The following is a 26783-nucleotide window of genomic DNA, read 5'->3' on the forward strand; positions in this document are numbered from 1 at the left end:
TTCCTAATCAAGACTAGTCTGTGACTTAATGTCCTTCACCTTCTGACCTAACTACCTGGAATTACTGTAATATCCATTTGTCTTGTCCATCCTCATGATCATGGAGCACTATATTTGGTTTTTGCACTAATTCTACGTTGGAGCGTGGTGTTGACACGATATGCTGTCCACCACCGTGAGTGATGAAGACGTTATTATGGTCCCACTGTTTGGTGTACCTGATGTACTGCCAAAATGATAACATGGAAGATTACTACGACATTTCAGTGTCTTGGCTACGCTGATAAATACTAATGGAAAAAGAACTTCAAATTGTGTCACTTGGTGCTGTACTTCTGTGGAAAGATATGGACTTTCAGAGCAGCTATGTGCAATCCAAAGTGCTGCAACCATGATGCAATCCTTCCCTTTCCTATCCTAATTCTTGTCACATAGTGAAAATCATTTTTTGCTAACATCATTTATGTTCATGGCCTATACATCTTTTTCGATTTGCTGAACTCCAATGCAAGTACACTTATGTCACTTGTCGACATGATTTTTTGCCATTATGTTTATTTGTTGTGAAAATGCTAAAGACATTTTTCGATTTGTTCTGAAGTACAGTATATGTGCACTCTTGTCTTTTATATTGTATATACATTTTTCTGATTTGCTGATACGCTCTGTACTCATTGTATACATTTTTGTCATTGTCTAACGTTTTGTACTCGGTGCATGTGCACCACATTTAATTCATGTACTATATCTGTATATATGCTGTAACTGTAAAGTTAATTAGTTAAAAAAAAAATTCTTGCGATGGCAAGTCCAAATGACTCACCATCGCTGCCAAATTTTTGCCCCCCCCCCCCCCCCCCCCCCCAGTGGAAGGTTATCAAACGCGTACGTTTCATAGGCAACGATGGCGAGCCACAGAATCTCTGGCCAGAGAGCATGTAGTTCAGTTGCGAGTTAGCAATGGGAGAGTTCAGTGCAGTTGCGATCGAGTTGCGAGAGAGTTCAGTTGCGAGTGAGGAGTCGGCGGGTGTCGACGTGGCACTCTGGTCAAGATTCAGGACGAGGTATATTATTTTTAAATAAGGTAATGAAGCAGCATTGAGCTCAGCTAATGATGTAAATTAACTGTAACTAATTTGTCCAAGAATCGCCCCAATAATAATTTTGTTTTCAAAGCAATTTTTAACTAAGAATCCTTTAATGAAAGAAATATTTCCCTTGCTATTCCTTAAAGAAAAGTTTCCCTTAAATTCAAAATTTTTGCAATGAATTTCCTCCAAGCTATGGCGAAAAATAAGAGCAGATGCAGTTTTGCTAAGGTAAGAATTACAGTTTAATTAGTGAACAGGGCCTAAGATCGACATTTCGGTCTATTTGCGTTTTCATTGTCACTGAGATTTTCTTATTACCGAATTGACATTTTTTTTGTGAGGAACTTATACTTGGGTCAGATAGCTAGTTTTCATTTAATTGTCATTGTCCTTAAATTTATTTGCTGGGAGGTTACATTAAGTTGTATTCTAGTTAACATTCAATTATTGTGTTCAAAATTTCTCTGGGAGGTTACACTTAGCTCAATGTCCATTTGCTGATAAGTTTGCCAACAACATTCAAAGATAAGGCACTTCTGATTCCATCGAAGGATGATTTTACATGAAAGAAGAATATATAGAAAGTATTTTGCAGTCACTAGTTAACACAAAGTAAAATATTTCTATTTGTGTATATTTGTCCTGGAAGAAGTGTAAAAGTGAAGAAATGAAATGACATACTGGTGCTCGGAAGTAAAGAGATAATTTTCTTATTTGTTCGTCCGTAGAATAGCCAACTTACATGATAACTCTTTCGTTACTTGATGTGACGTTATTTCTTGGTCAAACCTTCAGAGGTTCCGCTCAGAAAATTGGAGATCCAAATAATGGAACTTTCTTCGGAATATTAGAGCTCTTTAGAGCTCTTCAGTCACTATGATCTAGTTCTTGCAAAACACATTAGGAAGGTCTGATACCGACAAGCGATTACAAGCGCATTAACTGTCAAGTGATTTTCAGAATGAATTTGTTTGCAGTTGTGCCCATCATGTCACGGGCGTCATCTTGGAACCGAGAGAAAATAATTGTTGATGCAACTCCTGACTGAAGTCATACTGAAAGAACATCATTTAACCTGCGTTATATTTATTTCAAGAAGGAAATTGATAAATATGAAATAATTGAACGGTTTTTGGAATTCGTAAATTGTAATCAGAAAATGAGAATTGCTATTGCTCGTTTGATTCGATCAACACTTATGAAATACTCAGTTCCTATTAGTGAATGCTGCGGACAAGGTTATTATAAAGGAAGTAATATTAGGGGTTCTTATAAAGGAGCCCAGACACTTCTATTTGTGAAACCGTCTTGTAAAGTTTTCTCTGTGTGGTTGTCATATCATTATTCGAAGTACATGCATTTGGGACTTGTCATGAAGAAGATATTTTTTCGGTGTGATTCAATTTCTTTACAATTTGTTCAGTAGCAGTCCACAGCGATGGGAAATTCTGAAACAGTATGTATTCCATGTCTGACACCCGTTGGGTTGACTCTGCAATACCAATTTCAGCTCACTTGGATAAGATTGCTATTGCTGCTGAAACTCTCACTACGTTAAATTTGTCAACTGAAAGACGTTCTGTGGTACCGCGTATTTTGCTTCTTTGAAATCATTTAAGTGTTTCATCATGGAAACAGTGCTGCAAAGTTATTGATACCAATTGACTACAGAAGCAAAGTACTACAAGCTCGAAATATTACAACTGACAATGAGGTAAGACACTTTGAGAACTTATTAAATGACTTAAAATATCTCCGTGAAAACTGGGACGCCATTTTCCCTGATCTAAAGTTGTTGCCAGTGCCATTAATATCGATCCTGAATTTCTGGAGCTGCGCACTAAGGTGAGGAAATGATTTCATGATGAAACCAGGAATGAATGATAGAAGATTTATTGAAGATAAACATATTTTATATTATTATTGACAATTTAGTGTCTAACTTGAAAATCCGATATGAAATTGCGAATATTTTACATGAAACATTTGGACTGTATGGAAAATAGTCTAAGCTGACTGACGATCTGGTCGCTCAGCCATGTGAGTCACTTATCAATGAATATCGTAATGATGTTACAACACAACAGTAGAAGAAATTAAATATTTGACAACAATTAATACTTAAAACTTAGAATACATTCCTTTGGAAACATTAGACCTCTAGAATAAAATGTACAAGGTTAAAATTTCAGTCTTGTTGCTGAATGTATGTGTAGCTTTTTGCATCCTTTATATGTTTCCTGTGATCGTACTTGAAGCAGACAGGTTCGTGTTAAAACTGTCTCAGATCAACTATGCATCAACAGCTTCTCATTGTTTTGGGGATCTTGGCAGCTGAGTATAATTTGGCAAGGCACCTAGACTCCGATGCTGTGATTCAAACGATGCCGAACGAATGGCTCGCAAAGCACCATTGACAGCGTTGATTACAGGCAAGGCCGTTGCATGGCTCACAGCCGTGTACATGCGAGACTGCTGACGTCTGCTTACTGAAATGTGCGGCCATGCCAAGGAACGAGCAGGGGCAGGACATTCCATATTACAGCGTTACTGGCAAGACATTTCGTTGATGTACAAATCCGTCCCAACGAGGACCCAGCTACATATGGTAACCATAGTTTTGGGGATTACAAGTCAAACAGCTAGACTGTTACAAACTCGAGTTGTGTTCACGCAATATGCGTCGGCAGCCGCTATCGATGACGGTTCCGCGCGAGGTCGGAGTTCATCGCCGTCGCACCGACCGAGGCCGAGTCAAGTCTGTGGCTAAGGAACGGGTCGTCACTCACCGTGATCTTTAAAAGTGCAGTAACTTATGATTTATTTTGTTTATTCGAAATTCGTGAAGCGTTTGGTGTTTTTTGCAAGTGGGTCTATACACAACGTAAGCTTCATGATAAATCGGAAATTTGTGAGTACAGAGCGACTGAGGAAATCGAAGATGTAACGGTAACTTTACACGGTTCATTGTCAATCAGTGGCATTTGGCTACCTTAAAATAGCCTGATCGTCGTCAAAATCCTTACAGCAAACTCTAGGTGTCTCATGAGTACATTTTCGAAATGCAGCCTATAGCACGACCACCATTCATGCAAACGACGAGGCATCTGGCCGTCTTAAGATCGTCCAATAACCATCCAAATCTTAAAACAAATTCAGAATGTGTTACTGGTGTATATTCAAATTTCAGCCTGTAGTGTGGCGTCCATTAATGTTCAAGATGAGGCACTTCGCTGCCATAAGATTGTCAGATCGCCGACAAGCCATTACAGCAAATTCCAGTGTATCATCTTCAGAATTTCATGTCAAAAGCCTAGAAACTGCTCGTGAACTGGAATTTGGCTGACTTACATTCGCCCGATAACTGTAAAAATCTCTACAGCAAATTTCGGAGATTCGTAAGTCTGTTTCCCAAATTTCAAAACAAGAGATCCAAATTTGCTATCTGTAGCGTTGCATGCAGTCATACCCTTGAACAGACTTTTGGTTTACAATCAATCACTGTCTCTCAAAATTTATAGTGTGAATTTCGGACGTTTCACAAGTATATTTTAAAAGTTTCAAATGGGGCGCTCAAAAAGAAACGAGCAGGAGGCATAATTACAGAAACCAGTACCTGTATGTTAGAAGTATTGACCGTGGCTGCTGAGGCACTTGTCCCATTGTGACACAAGGCGGTGAATGGCTGTCTCATACAATTCCCAGGGCTGCAATGTTAATCAGTTCCGCACGTACAGCTGGACATCGTTATCCGAGGAGAATCGTTTGCCACTCAGAGCCTTTTTTAAGGGGACCAAAAATGGCGTAATCACAGGGAGAGAGGTCCGGACTGTATGGAGGGTTCCTTCTATACTAACTTTCAACTCGGTTAATTCGGTTCGGCATACACCCAAGTTGACCCATCGCTACTCACCGGACGCACCCCACTTTGCCGATCCTTATTTCTTGGTTTTGCGCAGCACAGCATAGCCGGTGTGGACGTGGCTTAATATGTCGCTTCTTAAAATTCACCGTCCCACGGACGCCTAGCCTCTCGTGAAAATATTTCCCTGTTGCCTGGCCGTTTCCACCTCTGAACCACTGTTGCCGCTTTCTACTGTAGACTAGTCAAATTGCAGAAATACCTTGCAAAAGGTGGGGTAGAAGAGTTTATTTTTTCAACTCGTTCATATGGTTGGAAATATTAGAAAACGGAGTTTTCCCAACAAAATTTCGGTTGGGAAAACTTTCTGCAGTCAAAAAACTTGGAAAATGTCGGCCTTTTTCCCGTTTTTTTCAAAATATCTCAGTTTCATTTGTTCCTATCCCTTTAACGTCTATTTTCTTTTTTAAAGAGCACAAAATTCTCTACAAATTTGATTCTTGCCATTTTTTGCTGCTCCCAGTATCTAAGGCGCTACAGTGCCTCAAAAAATACCAATTTTTCAAATTTTGAGCAAAGTGGCAAATTACATAATTTTGGAACACTTATTTCAGTTTCTATTTGTGTGGTATAAACATATTACTCATCATGTTATTCATTGGAATTTACCATCTCTCTGCTGCAGGGCCAGGACAAACAGCATCATATTCAGTAACTACGAACACATTCACGTCGGATTGCGTGAAGTTTATTTGTGTTACAATATGTAATATGACTGCATGCAGGTGCCGTACATTTTCTACAGTTGATTGACGTTAATGATCAGTTATAAGAAAAAGTATGTAAGAAATGTTCTTTAGCGGATAAAAGCGTATTTATTCTTTGGCGGACGGAAGGCAATTATCTCTAGTGATTGTTCACAGCGCGCTGACAGCTATTAGCACACAACAATAAGGGTCCTACAATTTGGAGTCGCTTCCATTCAGTATATGTTGTGGTGCTGAAAATGAGTATGTCTGACATCAATTTGTGTTTCATTTGCGAAAAAACTGTGCTGAGTGGTGGATGCAATATGAAAAAGAAAGGACTGAGCACACTTATCGATTGTAGTGCTAAACGCAGGGAGTCTGCTCACACCCGTTTTTTGAAAACGCTCAGTGAAGTGATGGTGCATGACGCATACTACAAGAAGTACATTAATGAGAGAATGATAGCAGCTAGCCTTCGACATCCTCAGGAACCAACAGGCGTGCTACGTCGGTCACAGGAAAAAGGTCAGTTCAAGTTCAAAGAGAAATGCTTCTTATGTGCAAAAGGGAATTCTGACGACTTTTTAACCAAGCAGTTAAGACTGCCATATGCCAAACGAAATTTTGATGGAGGGAACCTTATCCACAAAGTGACTTGGACTCGAAATGTTTGCTTCAAGTCAATATCCCAAAGCTATGTTTCTTACCTGCAACGTCAACTTGTATCTCAATTTGCTATTGTATTTGATGGGTATCCATATGAGGGAGACAAATGTAGCACAAAGAGTGCTGAGAGGATTCGTAGGTCCAAAAAACATTCTTCGGTTGACGTTGTGGTTGAATCAGAGATGTTGAACCAAGTCCCTCAGGACAAGTTCTTGTACAACGAACGAAACAAGATGCGTTTGATCACACTTCTTAAAAAGGAATTTCTGGAGTGTAGCGTTGAAGTGCACCAGGCACAAGAAGATGCTGACGTTATGATTGTAACATCTGTCATTTCAAGAACCAAAGATTTTGGAAGTGTTGTCATTGTAGGAGAAGATGTTGACCTGCTTGTGCTCATGATCGGTTTGGGGCAAGGCATTGAAAACTTATTTTTCTTAAAGCCAGGAAGAGGAAATGCAGAAGACAAGTGGTTTTCCACTGCATCTTACAAGTTTGACAGTAAATATATTCTGTTCACTCACGCCTTTAGCGGATGTGATACAACATCCGCTTTTTTTGGTCAAGGAAAAATTAAGTGCTGCAATATTGTTGCGAAAAATGAACACCTAACCTCAACGCTTTTCATGTTCAATAAACCACATGCTACCCGTGAAGAAATAATAGCAGCAACAAAACAGGTTACTATCACATTGTATAGTAGAGGTGTCAGCAGTTCCCACACACTAGACCATTTGCGGTACCAGCTATTGGCCAATTCTGCTACAAAAAACAAACTGAATCTTGCACGGTTGCCACCTACACTAGCTGCTGCACAACATCATTCGTTGCGGACTTACCAACAAGTCCAAAGTTGGATGGGAAACTTGAAACTCCTGAGAAATGGGGCGGGAATCACAGTGACCACTGTCCAATACCCGTTATAATGAGCCAAGATGCAGCACCTGAAGCACTTCTTCACGTTGTTTCATGCTCATGCAAGCTGAAATGTGGCGGAGCGTGCTCCTGCAGAAAAGCGGGTTTGAAATGTTCTTCAATTTGCAAGAAATGTATTGGGGTCAACTGTGAAAACGTGCCAAAATTTTTATATGAAGACAGTGAAGAAGATGTTATGGAGGATGTAGAGGAAACCGCTGACGAAATCAATGAACTTGCTGAGGCTGACTCGCTGTTTAAAGAAGAGGTCAATCTGGGATCAACTCTAGGTACAGACCCTGAACCCGTAACTCAAGGTATTTCTGGTGACACTGAGGAACCTGGCCCATCAAAACGTTGGAAGTGATGCTCATATCTGTCTCAAGTGCGCTAATTTGCGATATTACAAGTATTACACACCCAGAACTGTCAACATTTTTTAGTAACTGACAATGCATTTTAATTGTAATAAGGCTACTTATTTTTAATGTCAACTGTGTGGCTTTTATACACAAGAATAATTATCTACCTAATTAGGTTGCCTATTGCAGCTAATAATAGTTCAGTTTCCTGAGACAAATTATTTTGTGTGCGTGTGTATGTTTGTGTGTGTGTGTGTGTGTGTCTGTGTGTGTGTGCGTGCGTGCGTGCGTGCGTGCGTGCGTGTGTGTATGTGTGTGTGTGTGTGTGTGTGTGTCTCTTAATGATGTATTTTTATATTTATAGTTTTACAAATACCAGGGCTGAGGTGGCCCATAGTGAACTTCAGGTAGGGATGTAAGAATCACAATAGTTGGGTGCCCAGCAATCCTCATATTTCATACAGAGAAATTGAATACTTGAAAATGAGGTGGTAAATGTATAATGTATTTAAACTACACAAACAGAAACTGAAAAAATAGTGTTCAAAAATAAGGTATCTTGCCACTATGCTCAAAATTTGAAAAATTGGTATTTTTTGAGGCGCTGTAGCGCCTTAGATACTGGGAGTAGTAAAAAATGGCAAGAATCAAATTTGTAGAGAATTTTGTGCTCTTTAAAAAAGAAAATAGACGTTAAAGGGATAGGAACAAATGAAACTGAGATATTTTGAAAAAACGGGAAAAAGGCCGACATTTTCCAAGTTTTTTGACTGCAGAAAGTTTTCCCAAGCGAAATTTTGTTGGCAAAACTCCGTTTTCTAATATTTCCAACCATATGAACGAGTTGAAAAAATGAACTCTTCTACCCCACCTTTTGCAAGGTATTTCTGCAATTTGACTGGTCTACAGTAGAAAGCGGCAACAGTGGTTCAGAGGTGGATACGGCCAGGCATCAGGGAAATATTTTCACGAGAGACTAGGCGTCCGTAGGGCGGTGAATTTTAAGAAGCGACATATTAAGCCACGTCCACACCGGCTATGCTGTGCTGCGCAAAACCAAGAAATAAGGATCGGCAAAGCGCGGTGCGTCCGGTGAGTAGCGACGGGTCAACTTGGGTGTATGCCGAACCGAATTAACCGAGTTGAAAGTTTGCATAGAAGGAATTCAAACCGAATTAAACCGAGCTGGGACGACAAAACTGAGATAACATTTAACGCCGACCGTTGTGGCCGAGCGGTTCTAGGCGCTTCAATCCGGAACTGCGCTGCTGCTACGGTCGCAGGTTCGAATCCTGCCTCAGCCATGGATGTGTGTGATGTCCTTAGGTTAGTTAGGTTTAAGTAGTTCTAAGTTCTAGGGGACTCATGACCTCAGATGTTAAGTCCCATAGTGCTCAGAGCCATTTGAACCATTTGTGTGTGCGTGCGTGCGTGTGTGTGTGTGTGTGTGTGTGTGTGTGTGCAAGGGGCATTCAAAAAGAAACAAGCCGGAGTCTGGAACGCCACGTGACTATACAGAGCTAGCAGCAGCATGCATCAATCGTCTAACGCTGCCAGTCGAAGTGCAGTGATATGGAGGCGCCAAAAGAAGAGCAAATAAGTGTTCATTTTCTGACAGCGGAAGGAGTAGGAGGAAGGGACAGTCATCGACGAATGTCACAAGTTTCCTTTGCAAGGGTCAAGGCACCCACAGGCGCTTCAGGGAAGGACAGGTGTCGTTAGCCGATGATGCACGGTTTGGAGCACCACACTGCATTACCAGTGACATCGTCCAGCTGGTGGATGCACTCATTACCCAGGACCGCCGAGTGATAGTGGAAGCCATAGCCGCCGCGGTCGAATTGAACGACTGCACATGCACAAAGTATGTGCCCAATGGGTGCCCCATAGTCTTCAATCACACAAGGAAGCATGTCGAATGGCCCACTATCTTGCTCATCGGCAGCGCTATGTTCGGGAAGGGAATGCATTCCTGGCACGAGTGGTGGCTGGGGATGAGTCATTGGTGTCCTCACCTCGAACCAGAATCAAAACGACAAAGTTTTCAGTGGAAGCATCCAGGGTCACCACCGCCAAAATGCCATACACACGAGTGCAGGAAAGGTTATGCTGACGTCCTACTTTGACCAAGATGGCCCCCTCCTGATTCACTTTCTGCAGCTTGGGATAACAGTGAATGCCCAGCGTTACTCGTAAACCTTGACCACCTTCACCAAGCGATCAAATCAAAACAACCAGACAATCTCACCTGTGGGGTCATTCTGATCCACAACAATGCAAAACCTCATACGGCCAACACAGTCGCGGCACTCCTGCAGAAATTTGAAATATTGTTATTTTTTGACGCGCTGTAGCGCCTTGGATATTGGGAGTAGAAAAAAATGGTAAAAATCAAATTTGTAGAGCATTTTGTGCTCTTTAAAAAAGAAAATAGACGTCAAAGCGATAGGAGCAAATGAAACTGAGTTATTTTGAAAAAACTGAAAAACTGCAGAAAGTTTTCACAAGAGAAACTTTGTTGGCAAAACTTGGTTTTCTAACCTTTCCAACAATATGAACGAGTTAACAAAATGAAATCTTCTACTCCACCTTTCGCAAGGTACAGGCTTTTTTCTGACAGTTTCACTGGACTACTAAGCAACAATCCATGTCTGATAGTCTGTTCAGATAGCAACACCTTTCGAGGCACTCTGTTATCTGTTGTGCAACAGATGTCGTAACTCTTCTTTACTAATTCATATCGTGCAGTCGATAAACCAGATAACGAATGCACTCAAAAATTCCCTCCACAGTACGGCGACATTACACATTTTCTGTTCGACAACAATTTGACATTATGCATTTTCTATTCGACAACAGTTTATGAGCTCTAGTCTGGGTTGACAGGTGTTCAGATTTTTACGGAACTGTTCGGTATTTCACCCCTGTGTTCGATAGCAAAGTATGAGCGGTACGGAATTTTTTGAATTCCATTCACTTCGCGAATTTTTTTACTGATTTGCAAGATCAAGTCAATAATTGAGTGTCGATACGATAAAAGCAGAATTAGGAATTTGTTGTAATTTGACGGTTACAGCATGCAACGACTTTTACCACAAAATTAAAGGTAACAAAAATTTGTTGAAAGCTGTAAATAGCTTTAGTAAATATAGGTCAGCAAATCCTTTCGCCAGGCAATGTTTGGTAATTTTCTCAATTTATTCCGGCAACCCTAGCACTAGTAACTTTCGTCATTAATACAATATAGGTTATGTTGTCTCCAACGACGTCATTTTTCGATTCCTATCACACGAAGAGCGTAATTGTCCACAAATATGTCAAGGATTGTAATTTGGATAAGTACCTAAAGACAACGACGGAAAGAAAAAGCACAACACCAAGGAGCTGTGCGACATAAACAAACGTTAGTAGGCGTGCTTCTACATCTAACAGGTGCTGCCTATTCTACTCTTTTGCCAGTAACATGACTGGCGCTAGTAGCGGCACTGTGAGGATGCAAATCACGTTTGCTTTAAATACACGCTGTAACGCCCGTGAGCGTTAGTTACTTCTGGGATTGGATTGGTTGGCTGGCTGGTTAATTTGGGGTAGGCGACCATACAGCGAGGTCATCGGTCCCATAGGATTAGGGAAGGATGGGGAAGAAAGTCGGCCGTGCCCTTTCGAAGGAACCATCACTGCAAATCAAACCCATGTCATGTCTAGTACGCAACAAAAGCTAAGAATTGTCTTACTTGTGTCTGTAAGATTAAATCAATAATTAACTTCTACCTAACTTGGGTCTCCTTCACGGTGGCTCTGCAACAGCCAAATTCTAACCATAGTTATTGAAAATTTATACGCATTGACATGCCCTTTTGATTAACACGTTCGGACGTTGTTTCCCACGAAACCCCATGCAGTTTCATTGACGTTAAGTAACGTGTAAGGCAAAATGTGTCTTCTAGTTCTACAGCTACATCTATACCCGCAGTGCATGGCGGAGGATGCATCGCACCGAGATTAGCAAGATTATCTCTCCTCTTTCCTGTTACATTCGCATTTTGGGCGAGGGAAAATGACTGTCTACGTGTCTCTGTACATGCCCTCATCTCTCTTAACTTTAGTCTCATAATCTCTAAGCAAGACTCGCGATGGTGGCAGCCACATCTGTATCGTATTTGCGAAAATGCTTTTATTGTTGAATATGTCCTACATAACACGAATCAACGTAATGGATACAACGCTAATACGTGAGTTGGAACTTAAATAGCGGCAACTATTTATTCACAACCGATACAAAGAGTTATATGTTTGCACCTGTTATTGTCCTTCAAAGTAGTCACCAGCGTTATGAAGAACCCGTTGCCAGCGATGTGGTAGGCGTACTACACCGTTAGCAGAGCCTGTTCTGTTGATGGTGCGAATGGAGCGGTCTATTGCCTGTTGAATCTATGAAACAGTTCTGAAGCGAATGCGACGAAGTGGTTCCTTCATCTTCGGAATCAAATCAAAGTCACAAGGACTGAAGTCCGGGAAGTATGGTGGATGGTGCAGTACTTCCCAGTCCCATCGACCGAACAGAGCAGCCACAGCTTGCGCTGTATGCGCCCGCGCATTGTCGTACAAGTGGCGCCGCTTCTTTCGCAAAGCTGGTCGCAGGTGATGCTCCAAAAACGGACAGTAATACCGTGAACTGACGGTCTGCCGTGGAGGAACGTAATGCGTTAGGATAACACCATCACAGTCGTACACGAAAATAACTTTAGACCGCTACATTCGTGTCGTCGACAAAACAGGCTCTGCTAACGGTATACTACGACTTCCACATTGCTGACAACGGGTTCTACACAACGCTGGTGACTACTTTGAAGGACAGTAACAGGTGCAAACATATAACTCTTTGTATCGGTTGTGAATAAATAGTTGCCACTATTTAAGTTCCAATCCTCGTATAATCCTCAAACTGTTTAATCCATACTTGCAACAAGCCCGTTGCATTTTAGCCGCTGAGCGTCAGGCGTATCTTACAGCTTCTGAGTCGCTTTAAGACTCACAGTGACGGTGTCTTGTAAATGCTGTACGAGAGAGAGAAGTCGTGACTTTACACGTAGAGCGTTGTAGGCTTTCAGTAGGGCTCGACTTTATTATGATTTGCGACCCTATTCGATGGTAACAGGCACGTGCAAATATTATAAAATTTTGCTCTACACCGAACTAGAAATTGCTTTTTTTTCTTTCTTCGTCGAGTTAGTATGTTTGTTACCCCTTGACGCTGAAACGGTTGGTGAGATTTGGGTGAACTTTGAAATGGAGGTAGCCAATATCCTGAATTAACACACAGTCTACCTACCTTTTACTCCGAAAAAAAAAATCGCTGTTCTCGTGGAATGATCAACGTGAATACTGTTCCCGTCGGATCGGCAACGTGATTAAAAGTCATCCATGAACGCCACCTTTCAAATGAATGCTCTAAGTTTAGCGTAGAGATTAGTATTTTCCCTTAAATAAAGAATGAGTTGTGAGCGATACACATTCTGCCAGCTCACATCGTCTCAAAATTTGGTGATTTTTTTATGTTGCGCGGTTTGCTGGGCCGCAAGTGGCCTCAAGTACCTCCATGCGATAATTTTTGTCGTGCTGAATACGCGTGGAAAGTGATTTTAGGCAATAACATTTCTTTATAAACAACTGTTTAACCGCAGGTAACACCGCGGGACGCAGCAGGTTTACAGTATAATCTTGTTGATGTGCCAGACCACATCCTCCAAATATTTCGTGAAGGAGAACATTGTCTGTTGTAGGCTGTATATTTATATTGTTTATTTGCTAAATAATAGTATGCCCTGTATCGAATACAAACCAAAAAGCAGTAAAATATGTAGAAGATTAGTAAACAGTGAAACTCCAGGACGAAGATTCCGTCTTTTCACTCCAGGCCTACCTCATACCATGCGCGAAGCGTAACTCGCAGAACAGCAAAGAGAATAAATGACTTAAATATGCATCCTACAACGGAGAATGAAATTTTTTCCAGTTAAATTATAAAGGACGAACACATTGTAACGGAGATATTTGAGTGACTTACGTTCCAAGTTGTTCGCAGCTGAAGGGACACTTCGTGCAGCTGCGTGCGCTGCCGTTTGTCTAGCAGGCAGTCACACAGAGATTGGAGCACTGCAGACACGCCTAGGCCGCTGGAATGTGCTGCTATCGCCGCTGATTTGTGGACTGTTTTATAGCGAGATCCTAAATTGAGAAACGCTGTCTCACACCGGGGTGATAAAAGGAATGAGACGACGTGGAGTTTGTACAGTGATTCGGCACAAAAACTAATGGGAGTAACTGAAGCTGTTGTGAGGCGTTAAGTACGTGACATGCCAATGCACCGATTCTTCTTTTTTTCGGGAGGGGGGGGGGGGGGGTGGAGGCAGGATGGGGGAAGGGATTTTATCTTCTCGCTTTGTCTGTACGATGTCTGGTTGCTGTTTACATGACTCAACTTCACAACTCGCACTTCAAGCCACGAGCAGTGTGGGGCAGTGTAGCGTGCGTGAAACTTGCATACCGTTTGACATTTCGTGTGACATTGTGACAGTCATTTAGGATCAGTCTCACGTGATGACCATACAAAATTCATCTCATATTTGAACTGAATGTCTACGGCAAAGTAGTCACCAATCGGCTAAACGCAGTAAATCCTCTGTGAAGATCGAATCTGTTTATGGACAGTATGCTCCTGCTCGGATAATGTGCTTACTCTTAAACAATAAATGGAGAAAGACGGAGAATTCAACGGAAAGACTGACGTTGCCTCCGTAGCTATTTTTCGTAAATTTTCAACACTATTGAAAACAGAATTCTTATGGCAATGCTTTGAAAGTAGCTGGATTCTCTTCAGCATCTCATACGACTAGCACAAAACACTGTCCGAGAATCCAGACAAGCGAGGCGAATAATACTTGGTTGTACTTTGTCACCTTCGTTATTTTACATGTATTTGGATGAATTGTCTTTAGTCTTCTGACTAGTTTGGTGTGGCCCGCCACGAATTGCTCTCCTGTGCCAACCTCTTCATCTCAGAGTAGCACTTGCACCTTACGTTCCGAATTATCTGCTACATGTATTCCTATCTCAGTCTTATTCTACAGTTTTTGCACTCTGTAGCTCCCTCTAGTACCATAGAAGTCATTCCCTGGTGCCTTAACAGATGTCCTATCGTCCTGTCCCTTCTCCTTGTCAGTGTTTTCCACATATTCCTTTCCGATTCTGCGCAGAACCATTTTTCCTCAAATTAAGGCCTACATTTGATGATACTAGTACACTTCTCTTGGGCAGGATGCCCTTTCTGTCGGTGCCAGTCTGCTTTTGATTTCTTCCTTGCTCCGTCCGTCACTGGTTCTTTTGCTACCTAGGTAGCAGAATTCCTTAACTTCATCGAATTCGTGACCACCAATAGTTATAAGTTTCTCGCTGTGCTCATTTCTGCTACTTCTCATTACTTTTCGTCTTTCTTCGATTTTCAATCCATATCCTGCCCTCATTACACTGTCCATTCCGTTCAGCAGATCTTCTTCACTTTCAAAAAAATGGTTCAAATGGCTCTGAGCACTATGGGACTTAACATCTGTGGTCATCAGTCCCCTAGAACTTAGAATTACTTAAACCTAACTAACCTAAGGACATCACAAACATCCATGCCCGAGGCAGGATTCGAAACTGCGACCGTAGCGGTCTCGCGGTTCCAGACTGCAGCGCCTTTAACCGCACGGCCACTTCGGCCGGCTACGGTGAGTTGCTGCTTTCTTTGGGCCCAACCATTCCTTTCTTTCATTTACGTTAGCATGAAGACACCACTTCTTGTCCCCAGTAATGACACAAGATAGGAATGGCCGATGTTGTTCACGAGCCAGTTGATAACGAACAAGCTGAGACGCGCATATGGCCACCAGCTGAATTTAATGATTTTGGCCCAGAGCATGCGGAACCCACACATCCGATTTTTGAACCTTCCCCAATGCATGCGAATATCGCATGATGGGGGAATGATCACAATTCACCACATCTGCCTGTTTTCGAGTACACTGCTGCGGATCACTGTGGATTAACGCGTTTAAACGATTTCATCAAACCCCGAAGGTCTTCCCGAATGTGGAGAGTCACTAAGGTCAAAACGATCCTTCTTAAAAAAGAAAACCATTTTTTGCCGTGCTCTGTGCACTGGCATTATCGCCATACAGTATGCAAATGTTTCTGGCTGCCTCCGCTGCTTTCAGCCCTCTACTGAACTCAAACAGATGAATATGTCGGAAATGTGCCGATTTCTCCACTTGATACTCTATATTTTGGCGTCCACGGCTCCACTCTCTAGCTCCGTATGTTGTTGTGGTCTTCAGTCCTGAGACTGGTTTGATGCAGCTCTCCATGCTACCCTATCCTGTGCAAGTTTCTTCATCTCCCAGTACCTACTGCAACCTACATCCTTCTGAATCTGCTTAGTGTATTCATCTCTTGGTCTCCCTCTACGATTTTTACTCTCCACGCTGCCCTCCAATGCTAAATTTGTGATCCCTTGATGCCTCAATACATGTCCTACCAACCGGTCTCTTCTTCTCGTCAAGTTGTGCCACAGACTACTCTTCTCCCGAATTCTATTCAATACCTCCTCATTAGTTATGTGATCTACCCATATAATCTTCAGCATTCTTCTGTAGCACCACATTTCGAAAGCTTCTATTCTCTTCCTGTCCAAACTATTTATCGTCCATGTTTCACTTCCATACATGGCTACACTCCACACAAATACTTTCTGAAACGACTTCATGACACTTAAATCTATACTCGTTGTTAACAAATTTCTCTTCTTCAGGAACGCTTTCCTTGCCATTGCCAGTCTACATTTTATATCTTCTCTACTTCGACCATCGTCAGTTATTTTGCTCCCCAAATAGCAAAACTCCTTTACTACATTAAGTGTCTCATTTCCTAATCTAATACCCTCAGCATCACCTGACTTAATTTGACTACATTCCATTATCCTCGTTTTGCTTTTGTTTATGTTCATCTTATATCCTCCTTTCAACACACTGTCCATTCCGTTCAACTGCTCTTCCAAGTCCTTTGCTGTCTCTGACAGAGTTACAATGTCATCGGAGAACCTCAAACTTTTTATTTCTTCTCCATGGATTTTAATACCTACTCCTAATTTTTCTTTTGTTTCCTTTACTGCTTGCTCAATATACAGATTGAATAACATTGGGGAGAGGCTACAACCTTGTCTCACTCCCTTCTCAACCACTGCTTCCCTTTCATGCCCCTCGACTCTTATAACTGCCATCTGGTTTCTGTACAGATTGTAAATAGCCTTTCCCTCCCTGTATTTTACCCCTGCCACCTTCAGAATTTGAAAGAGAGTGTTCCAGTCAACATTGTCAAAAGCTTTCTCTAAGTCTACAAATGCTAGAAACGTAGGTTTGCCTTTCCTTAATCTTTCTTCTAAGATAAGTCGTAAGGTCAGTATTGCCTCACGTGTTCCAGTGTTTCTACGGAATCCAAACTGATCTTCCCCGATGTCGGCTTCTACCAGTTTTTCCATTCGTCTGTAAAGAATTCGTGTTAGTATTTTGCAGCTGTGACTTATTAAACTGATTGTTCGGTAATTTTCACATCTGTCAACACCTGCTTTCTTTGGGATTGGAATTATTATATTCTTCTTAAAGTCTGAGGGTACTTCGCCTGTCTCATACATCTTGCTCACCAGATGCTAGAGTTTTGTCAGGACTGGCTCTCCCGAGGCCGTCAGTAGTTCTAATGGAATGTTGTCTACTCCCAGGGCCTTGTTTCGACTCAGGTCTTTCAGTGCTCTGTCAAACTCTTCACGCAGTATCGATAATACTGAAACTCTGTCAGCAACAGTGAACTACAAATAACAAGCGACAATCGATAAATAAACCCATAGCAACAGGAATGCAACATGGAAAAGAAAAAAAACAATACAATATATAAAATCTTTTACAAGAACTGTTATTTGTCGACCATGACCTGGTGCAATTTAGCAAGAAGCACTGATAATGCGCTGTTGATGATTTTCTACATGTTACTCATGATAGCCGACTGTGACTATTTGAAGATGCTTTGGTTGTACACTACTGGCCATTAAAGTTGATACACCACGAAGATGACGTGCTACGGACGCGAAATTTAACCGACAGGAAGAAGATGCTGTGATATGCAAATGATTAGCTTTTTCAGAGCATTCTCACATGCTTGGCGCCGGTGGCGACACCTACAACGTGCTGACATGAGGAAAGTTTCAACCGATTTCTCATACACAAACAGCAGTTGACCGGCGTTGCCTGGTGAAACGATGTTGTGATGCCTCGTGTAAGGAGGAGAAATGCGTACCATCACGTTTCCGACTTTGAGAAAGGTCGGATTGTAGCCTATCGCGATTGCGGTTTATCGTATCGCGACATTACAGCTCGCGTTGGTCGAGATCCAATGGCTGTCAGCAGAATAAGGAATCGGTGGGTTCAGGAAGGTAATACGGAACGCCGTGCTGGATCCCAACGCCCTCGTATCACTAGCAGTCGAGATGACAGGCATCTTATCCGCATGGTTGTAACGGATCGTGCAGCCACGTCTCGATCACTGAGCCAACAGATGGGGACGTTTGCAGGACAACAACCATCTGCACGAACAGTTCGACGACGTTTGCAGCAGCATGGACTATCAGCTCGGAGACGATGGCTGCAGTTACCCTTGACGCTGCATCACAGACAGGAGCGCCTGCGATGGTGTACTCGACGACGAACCTAGGTGCACGAATGACAAAATGTCATTTTTTCGGATGAATCCAGGTTCTGTTTACAGCATCATGATGGTAGCATCCGCGCTTGGCAACATCGCTGTGAACGCACATTGGAAGCGTGTATTCGCCATCGCCGTACTGGCGTAACACCCAGCATGATGGTATGGGGTGCCATTGGTTACACGTCTCGGTCACCTCTTGTTCGCATTGACGGCACTTTGAACATTTCAGATGTGTTACGACCCGTGGCTCTACCCTTCCTTCGATCCCTGCGAAACCCTACATTTCAGCAGGATAATGCACGACCGCACGTTGCAGATCCTGTACGGGCCTTTCTGGATACAGAAAATTTTCGACTGCTGCCCTGGCCAGCACATTTTCCAATTATCTCACTAATTGAAAACGTCTGGTCAATGGTGGCCGAGAAACTGGCTCGTCACGATACGCCAGTCACTACTCTTTATGAACAGTGGTATCGTGTTGAAGCTGTATGGGCAGCTGTACCTGTACACACCATCCAAGCTCTGTTTGACTCAATGCCCAGGCGTATCAGGGCCGTTATTACAGCCAGAGGTGGTTGTTCTGGGTACTGATTTTTCAGGATCTAAGCACCCACACTGCATAAAAATGGAATCACATGTCAGTTCTAGTATAATGTATTTGTAGAATGAATAACCGTTTATCATCCGCATTTCTTCTTAGTGTAGCAATTTTAATGGCCAGTAGTGTATTATGTTTCAATATTTACGATGGAGGCAATGGTTTAATAGTGGACGTCAAGTCCGAAACTAGTCACCGCAAATAAAGGATATTTCTCACTGCAACTTCGACAGAATTACAAATAAGATTTTCAATAAACACAAGTTGCTAACCCATTTTTCCTACATCGTGCTGGAGGTTTATGAATAAAATCTTTTAATGGAATCTAATAACTTATTTACATTAGTATTTATTACAGTTATCTTGTTTTTGTTGGGTGGGGAGTCGTCATCGGCTCCATAACACTACAATCCCCAATGTCCACCCCCACCACAACCCCCAGTCTCTTGGATCCGCACCTGGGAGCGAGTCAGTTTACACTATACGTACACGTGATTAATTTCAATGAATGGCTACACACGAACCATTTACAAGTTCATAATGGTACAGTGACCTAAATTTATCGTTAATGAACATGTTGGGTTGGGTTGGGTTGTTTGGGGAAGGAGACCAGACAGCGAGGTCATCGGTCTCATCGGATCAGGGAAGGATGGGGAAGGAAGTCGGCCGTGCCCTTTCAGAGGAACCATCCCGGCATTTGCCTGGAGTGATTTAGGGAAATCATGGAAAACCTAAATCAGGATGGCCGGACGCGGGATTGAACCGTCGTCCTCCCGAACGCGAGTCCAGTGTCTAACCACTGTGCCACCTCGCTCGGTAATGTACATGTTCTTCGGTGCTACTCATGCAACTACAATTTGTTGAAAACAACTTTTTCTGTGGTCTACCAGTTTTTAAACAAAAATTCGTCTATAAAATATAAAGAATTGCAAAGAACAAAGTATTTTAGGTTACAATTAAAACTTGCGACACTACCTTCCAGATATTTTATGTTATTGGACAAATGATCAAAAATTTTCGTTGATGAATACTGAACTCCTTTTTGACAGGTTTTATAACGCATAATAAAAGTATTTTTTCTTGTAGTGTTGTAGGTATGGACACTTACTCTTCTCAAACTGTAGTTGATCATGTATGACGATTACATATAATATTCAACCTTCTTTCATGATTCTTAAACATATTTTTATGAAAGAAGGTTGTATACCTGGAAGAGGCTTGGAGGCACTGGTAGGTTTCAGATAGATTATATAATGATAAGACAGAAATTTAGGAACCAGGTTTTAAATTGTAAGACATTTCCAAGGGCGGCCGGCCAGAGTGGCCGAGCGCTTCTAGGCGCTTCAGTCTGGAACCGCGCGACCGCTACGGTCGCAGGTTCGAATCCTGCCTCGGGCATGGATGTGTGTGATGTCCTTAGGTTAGTTAGGTTTAAGTAGTTCTAAGTTCTAGGGGACTGATGACCTCCGATGTTAAGTCCCATAGTGATCAGAGACATTTGAACCATTTCCAAGGACAGATGTGGACTCTGACCACAATTTATTGGTTATGAACTGTAGATTAAACCTGAAGAAACTTCAGAACGTAATAATTTAAGAAGATGGGACTAGAATAAAATGAAAGAACCGGAGGCTGTAGAGAGTTTCAGAGAGTGCATCAGGGAACGATTAACAAGAACGAGGGAAAGAGATACAATAGAAGAAGAATGTACAGCTTTGAGAGATGAAATAGTAAAGACGGCACAGGATCAAGAGGGTAAAAAGACGAGAGATAGTAAAAATCCTTGGGTAACAGAAGAGATACTGAATTTAATTGATGAATGGACGAAATATAAAAATGCAGTAAATGAAGCAGCCGAAAAGGAATACAAAGGTCTCAAAGGCTAGAGCGACAGGAAGTGCAAAATGGCTAAGCAGGGGTGACTAGAGGGCAAATGCAAGGATGTAGAGACATGTATCACTAGGTGTAAGATAGATGCTACCTATAGGAAAATTAAAGAGACCTTTGGAGAAAAGAGAACCATCTGCATGAATATCAAGAGCTCAGATGGGAAACCAATGCTAAGCAAAGAAGGGAAAGCATAAAGTTGAAAGAAGTATATCGTCGATGAAGAAACAATACCGCGTAAGTAGCAAAATAAGAATTTTACACGAGAGACAAAAAACTGTCTAAAATGCCTAATACATTTCACAGCGGCGCTAAATTTGCATCGTAGCAGTACAAGGAAATATTGGATCAAATAAAACTGAGAAACAAAAAAAAATTCGCTTCAGAATGCTTTATTACGGCACATACGCGGAATTGTCTCGGTATTTATGCTATGATCTGTTACTTACACGTTATTTGTTTGTCAGTCTCCCGGCACATTTAAGTTGGTATTTGGTGCTGAGAAAGCTAGTAAGAACACGTTTTGGAGCATTAATCATTTTTTACTGAAAGATTGCATAGAAACATTTTAAATAAATATACTGTTTACATAGTGCCGATAATGTCTGCACATTTCTTCAAGAAAAATCCTAAACATCCCTCAAAGCAGAAAATTACACTGCACTGGTACTCGTCACACAGTTACCTCCGCGATAATTTTCATTCATAAGGAATGTTGTCATAATAACTACAACAATCTTTAGGAAGAACAGGTTAACATGATGCAACCAAATCACCTTGCGTTTCATCGAACCAATAGCATACTGCATCACGACTTTCTAAATTATACATTGTAAAGTTATGTACATCCAACTTTGTTTTATAATAAACTGCACTTGCACTTAAAAATGGAGCTCCTTTCACGGCCTGCAAGTCCAGCTTCTGCTGGGCTTCTTTCTTGTCAGCATCTTTTTGCATCCTCGCCTGCTCTTTCCGTTCTGTGTGTTGCTTCCACGCATCTTCACCTAAGTTACAAAGCCCGTAACTACAACAAAAGTCGCACCGGTCTTTCTTGGGGAAAAATAAGCTAATATTGCCATCTTCTAAAATCAAGTTAAAGGTAGCCCGACTTGATGGTGAAACCTTCTCTGCATGACATTTTTCCACATAGAGTCCATACAGCTGTTGTTTGGAATGTAGAATAAGCTCAAGGTATAACTTCGAGGAGTATTTTCTGCAGTAATGTGATGGAAGTTTCGGAAGAGAGTCCAGGAATTCTTTCATGAAGGTTCTCTCATCTTTCTTCTTCGTCTGTTTGATTCCAGGTCGTGACGATTCTGTATCAGGACTCATCCCATGTGTGGAATTACCCAGCCAATGTCGGACAGTCCATCCTTTAATCCCAAGAGTATTGAGAAACATCTTTTTGCATGCTTTATATTTCCCCAGCTTTTCCAAATGGTAAATGAATGTCCCTTTTCTCCTGGATTCACCAGTGTTCTTCCCTGGACGTTTGGTTGGAATTACGTCCACAAGATTGATAACGTAAAGCTTCCACTGATCCCATGACATCGTTTCCCAAAATGTGTTAAATACTGCCTGCCTATCACAAGCAGAAAATTGATGAGACTTCCTTTGAACCGATTTCTGACACATCTTCGAAGTACATGTAGAACCTAATTTTCGTGCCTCTCTCGGAGTATCATGAGTGATATTACCAATTCGACTTCTTTTGTATCCAGTTCCTGTCCACGCATTTTATTGGCATTTTTCTTCCAATCTTCAGGATGTGGTTTAGACTTCCTTTTCCTGTCACTGCTTACGTTATCATAAAATTCTTGGCCTTCACTGTCAGCATCATTATTGCTCCCATGATCGTCCGATAATTTGTCCAGAGTGCTTGGCAAACAATGAACACCATCGCATAGCAATGAATGTGAAGTACTGTCGTCTCTAGTAGAAACTGTGGCTGTGGTTTCATTTTGAGCATTGTTGGATACAGCCACTGAAGTTTCTAGATGGAAAAATATCTATAAATTAATTTAAGCAGACAAAGATGAAGTATGAGAACGACGGCATCAGTAATACTGTTAACAATAATCTCAAGAAAATTTATCCGCGTCATAAGATGTTGCAGGAACCCCATACACGAAATTAATTCTTCTTCGGTAAATGTAACTTCAGCGTTACGACTTTTCTCGCCTGTTGTTTGTTCTGCATTTATGGGAGATCCTACAAGAAAGTGGACAGTCTAGAAATCTTTGGCAGAAATGAATAAAACACAGAACGAGTGAAGTGGGGGCGTTCTAATTTATATCACAATAAGACACTTGCCGGGCTACTAAGATTCAAAGGTGAATAATAAAACAATTTTCTTACCGCTGTCAGTCACTCTGAGAAACGATTCTCCGCTTTCATGAGCTGATTTCAGCTGAGAAACAATTTCTTCTTCAGTAAAAAGATTGTCATCTATATCGCTGTCCATTATCACGAATGAAGCTACAAGCATGGAACCACTTTTAAGCACTGTTAAATACGTAATAAGGCAGTAACAATGTGCTGTGGCTGCGCGCGCTTTTGTATTTACGCGATATTGCTTACAGTATTCATAGATTGTGGATATGCGGTATTTAATTCTCTACAGTTCGGCGGTATTGCCATCTATTTATTTTCTATGTCACATACGCGGTATTGTTTTAGATAATTCTTTCATGGTAAATAATTAAAAATTCGGCATTATGGCGTTAAGAGCGGATGCGCGTACGGTCAAAGACATCATCTGACTGAAAAACGAAAAATCGGCAGTTTGTCAGTTACGCGGTATTGTTTCTTCATCGACGATATGCAGGGTCAATACAAGGGCGATGTACTTGGAGGGCAGTATTTTGGAAATGGAAGAGGACGTAGATGAACATGAGGTGGGAGATACGATACTGCGTGAAGAATTTGACAGAGCACTGAAAGACCTACGTCGAAAAAAGGCCTCAGGAGTAGACAACATTCCATTAGAACTACTGATAGCCTTGGGTGAGCCAACCATGACAAAAGTATTCCATTTTGTGAGCAAGGTATGGGAGAGGCGAAATACCCTCAGACTTCAAGAAGAATGTAATAATTCCAATCCCAAAGAAAGCAGGTGTTGAAAGGTGTGAAAATTACCGAACTATCAGTTTAATAAGCCACGGCTGCAAAATAGCAACACGAATTCTTTACAGACGAATGGAAAAACTGGTAGAAGCCGACCTCGGCGAAGATCAGTTTGGATTCCGTAGAAACGTTGGAACACGTGAGGCAATACTGGCTCTTCGAATTACCTTAGAAGATAGATTAAGGAAAGGCAAACCTACGTTTCTAGCATTTTTAGACTTAGAGAAAGCTTTTGACAATAGTGACTGGAATACTCTCTTTCAAATTCTGAAGGTGGCGGGGGTAAAATACAGGGAGCGAAAGTCTATTTTCAATTTGTACAGAAACCAGATGGCAGTTATAAGAGTCGAGGGACATGAAAGGGAAGCAGTGGTTGGGAAGGGAATGTGACAGGGGTGCAGCCTCTCCCCGATGTTATTCAATCTGTATATTGAGCATGCAGTAAAGGAAACAAAAGAAAAATTCGGAGTAGGAATTAAAATCTATGGAGAAGAAATAAAAACTTTGAGGTTTGCCGATGACATTGTAATTCTGTAAAAGACTTGGAAGAGCAGTTAAACGGAAAGGAGGATATAAGATGAACATCGACAAAAGCATGACGAGGATAATAGAATGTAGTCGAATTAAATAGGGCGATGCTGAGGGAATTGGATTAGGAAATAAGGCACATAAAGTAGTAAATGATTTCTGGTATCTGGGGAACAAAATAACTGAGGATGGTCGAAGTAGAGAGGATATAAAATGTAGACTAGCTATGACAAGGAAAGCGTTTCTGAAGAAGAGAAATTTGTTAACATCGAGTATAGATGTAAGTGTCAGGAAGTCTTTTCTGAAAGTATTTGTACGGAGTGAAGCCATGTATGGAAGTGAAAAATAGACGATAAATAGTATAGACAAGAAGAGATTAGAAATTTTCGAAATGTGGTGCTACAGAAGAATGCTGAAGATTAGATGGGTTGATCACATAATTAATGAGGAGGTACTGAACAGAATACGGGAGAAGAGGAATTTGTGGCACAACTTGACTAGAAGAGGGGATCGGTCGGTTGGTAGGACATGTTCTGAAGCATAAGGGGATCACCAATTTAGTATTGGAGGGAAACGTGGAGCGTAAAAATCGTAGAGGGAGACCAAGAGATGAATACACTAAACAGATTCAGAAGGATGTAGGTTGCAACAGTTACTCGGAGATGAAGAGGCTTTCACAGGCTAGAGTAGCATGGAAAGCTCCATCAAACCAGTCTCTGGACTGAAGACCACAACAATATCTACTTGAGGAGGTCCTACAAGATAATTGCAGCTGAAGACCACTTATTATTTTCACAATCAGTACGCTTACTGCTTGTATCTTTGGTAATCACATGACAATCATCCAGAATCATAAAGGTAAACTGCAGAAGTAAATGTACATTGTAATCGAATTGTGTAGAAAATACAGTGTTAACTTAGTGACAGAGAAAAACCAGGGTCATTGGTTTCGGGGGAAAACAATCAGTCAGGTGTAAAGGGGTGAGATCTTTACCAAGTGTCACATTTAAAACATTTGGATGTAATATCAGCTATCAATCTGAAGAAGACTTAAACGAGGAGGAGAGATTAGGAGCGCCTGTGGAAAATTATCTAGAATGCACGATGGTATATTCTTAACCTATTATAATACCACCGGAACAGCGAGAAATTTTTCTTTCCTGCTACGTCTGTAAGCTCTGTTGCAAAGATATTCTTTTAAGATCCATAGTTCCTCGACCCCCCCCCCCCCCTTCTGAATTCGCGTCTGAAGATAATGGCAGTCCTTTCCCTGCCTCGCGGAAGTGAGAACTGAATTCTCTCAGCAAACTATTTGTCAAGGGTCGGGGTAAACAGACTGGACTGTGTCAGCATCACATGCAACGGGAATTGAACGTCTTCTCCACGACTGAGGTCTCTAAGTACAGCGAGAAATGGAAACACCACGCTGACAGAATGGAGGCTCTGAGATATCCCAAGCGTCGTCATCAGAATCTGTTGGAAGGAGAGATTAGGAGCGCCTGTGGAAACTTTGGGGCGATAAATTACCGGAATATCACATAAAGCCGCCAACGAGCATTTTTCCTTATACTTACAAGGAAGAAGAAGAGTGGAAAAGAAATCAAGTAACATTGCGAGACATCAAGAATTTAAATATAATGTTTATATACAAATTGACAGAAATTCTCTTAGCTTTTAAACGTGTTACTGATATTTTCTGGTCATCAGACTTCTGACTTGGTTGAAGTCTGTCTTGCCTGAAGCGGCCCACAACGGATTCCTCTCCTGTGTCAACCTCTTCATCTCAGAGTAGCATTTGCACTCAGCTTCCTCACTTATTTGTTGGATGTATTCCAGCATAAAGTTTTACCCTGTACAGCTCCCTCTAGTAACGTGGAAGCTATTCCTAGATGTCTTAACATGTGTCCTGTCATCCTGTCCCTCCTTCTTGTCAGCATTCTCCAAAAGTTCCTTTTCGCAAAACTCTGCTGATAACCTATTCATTTTTTATCTTATCCGTTCACCTAATTTTCGACATCCTTCTACAGCACCAATTCCTTTTTCTCTCTTTTTTCCGGTTTTCCCATAGTCCATGTCTCACTTCCATATACAGCTGTGTTCCAAACATATGGGTAATAGTGGAGACACATTTTCACTTCTTTGCTAATACACCCGAGGATCAACGTTTGCGACAAGTTTGAAAGGTGTGAAGGAAGACCAGTGGCAAAA

At 41.6% G+C, this 26783-nt stretch overlaps 1 protein-coding gene and 1 long non-coding RNA gene across 4 annotated transcripts in view; one reads left to right on the plus strand and one right to left on the minus strand.

Moving 5' to 3' along the window:
• The window catches only part of LOC126412091 (glutathione S-transferase D7-like), a 244675-nt gene that overhangs the window by 73324 nt on the left and 144568 nt on the right, over nt 1–26783 (minus strand). The window contains exon 1 of one of the 3 annotated variants that reach the window (XM_050081509.1): nt 13713–13896. The exons of the other annotated variants lie outside the window; for them this stretch is intronic. The gene's annotated coding sequence lies outside the window, so the exon portion shown is untranslated. Of the gene's footprint in view, nt 1–13712; nt 13897–26783 lie in introns of those variants that run through there. 3 annotated transcript variants of the gene reach the window in all.
• The window catches only part of LOC126412092 (uncharacterized), a 152693-nt gene that overhangs the window by 53073 nt on the left and 72837 nt on the right, over nt 1–26783 (plus strand). The window lies entirely within an intron of this gene.

The sequence above is a fragment of the Schistocerca serialis genome, chromosome 7 (genome assembly GCF_023864345.2).
Source record: "Schistocerca serialis cubense isolate TAMUIC-IGC-003099 chromosome 7, iqSchSeri2.2, whole genome shotgun sequence".
Classification (NCBI taxonomy): domain Eukaryota; kingdom Metazoa; phylum Arthropoda; class Insecta; order Orthoptera; family Acrididae; genus Schistocerca; species Schistocerca serialis.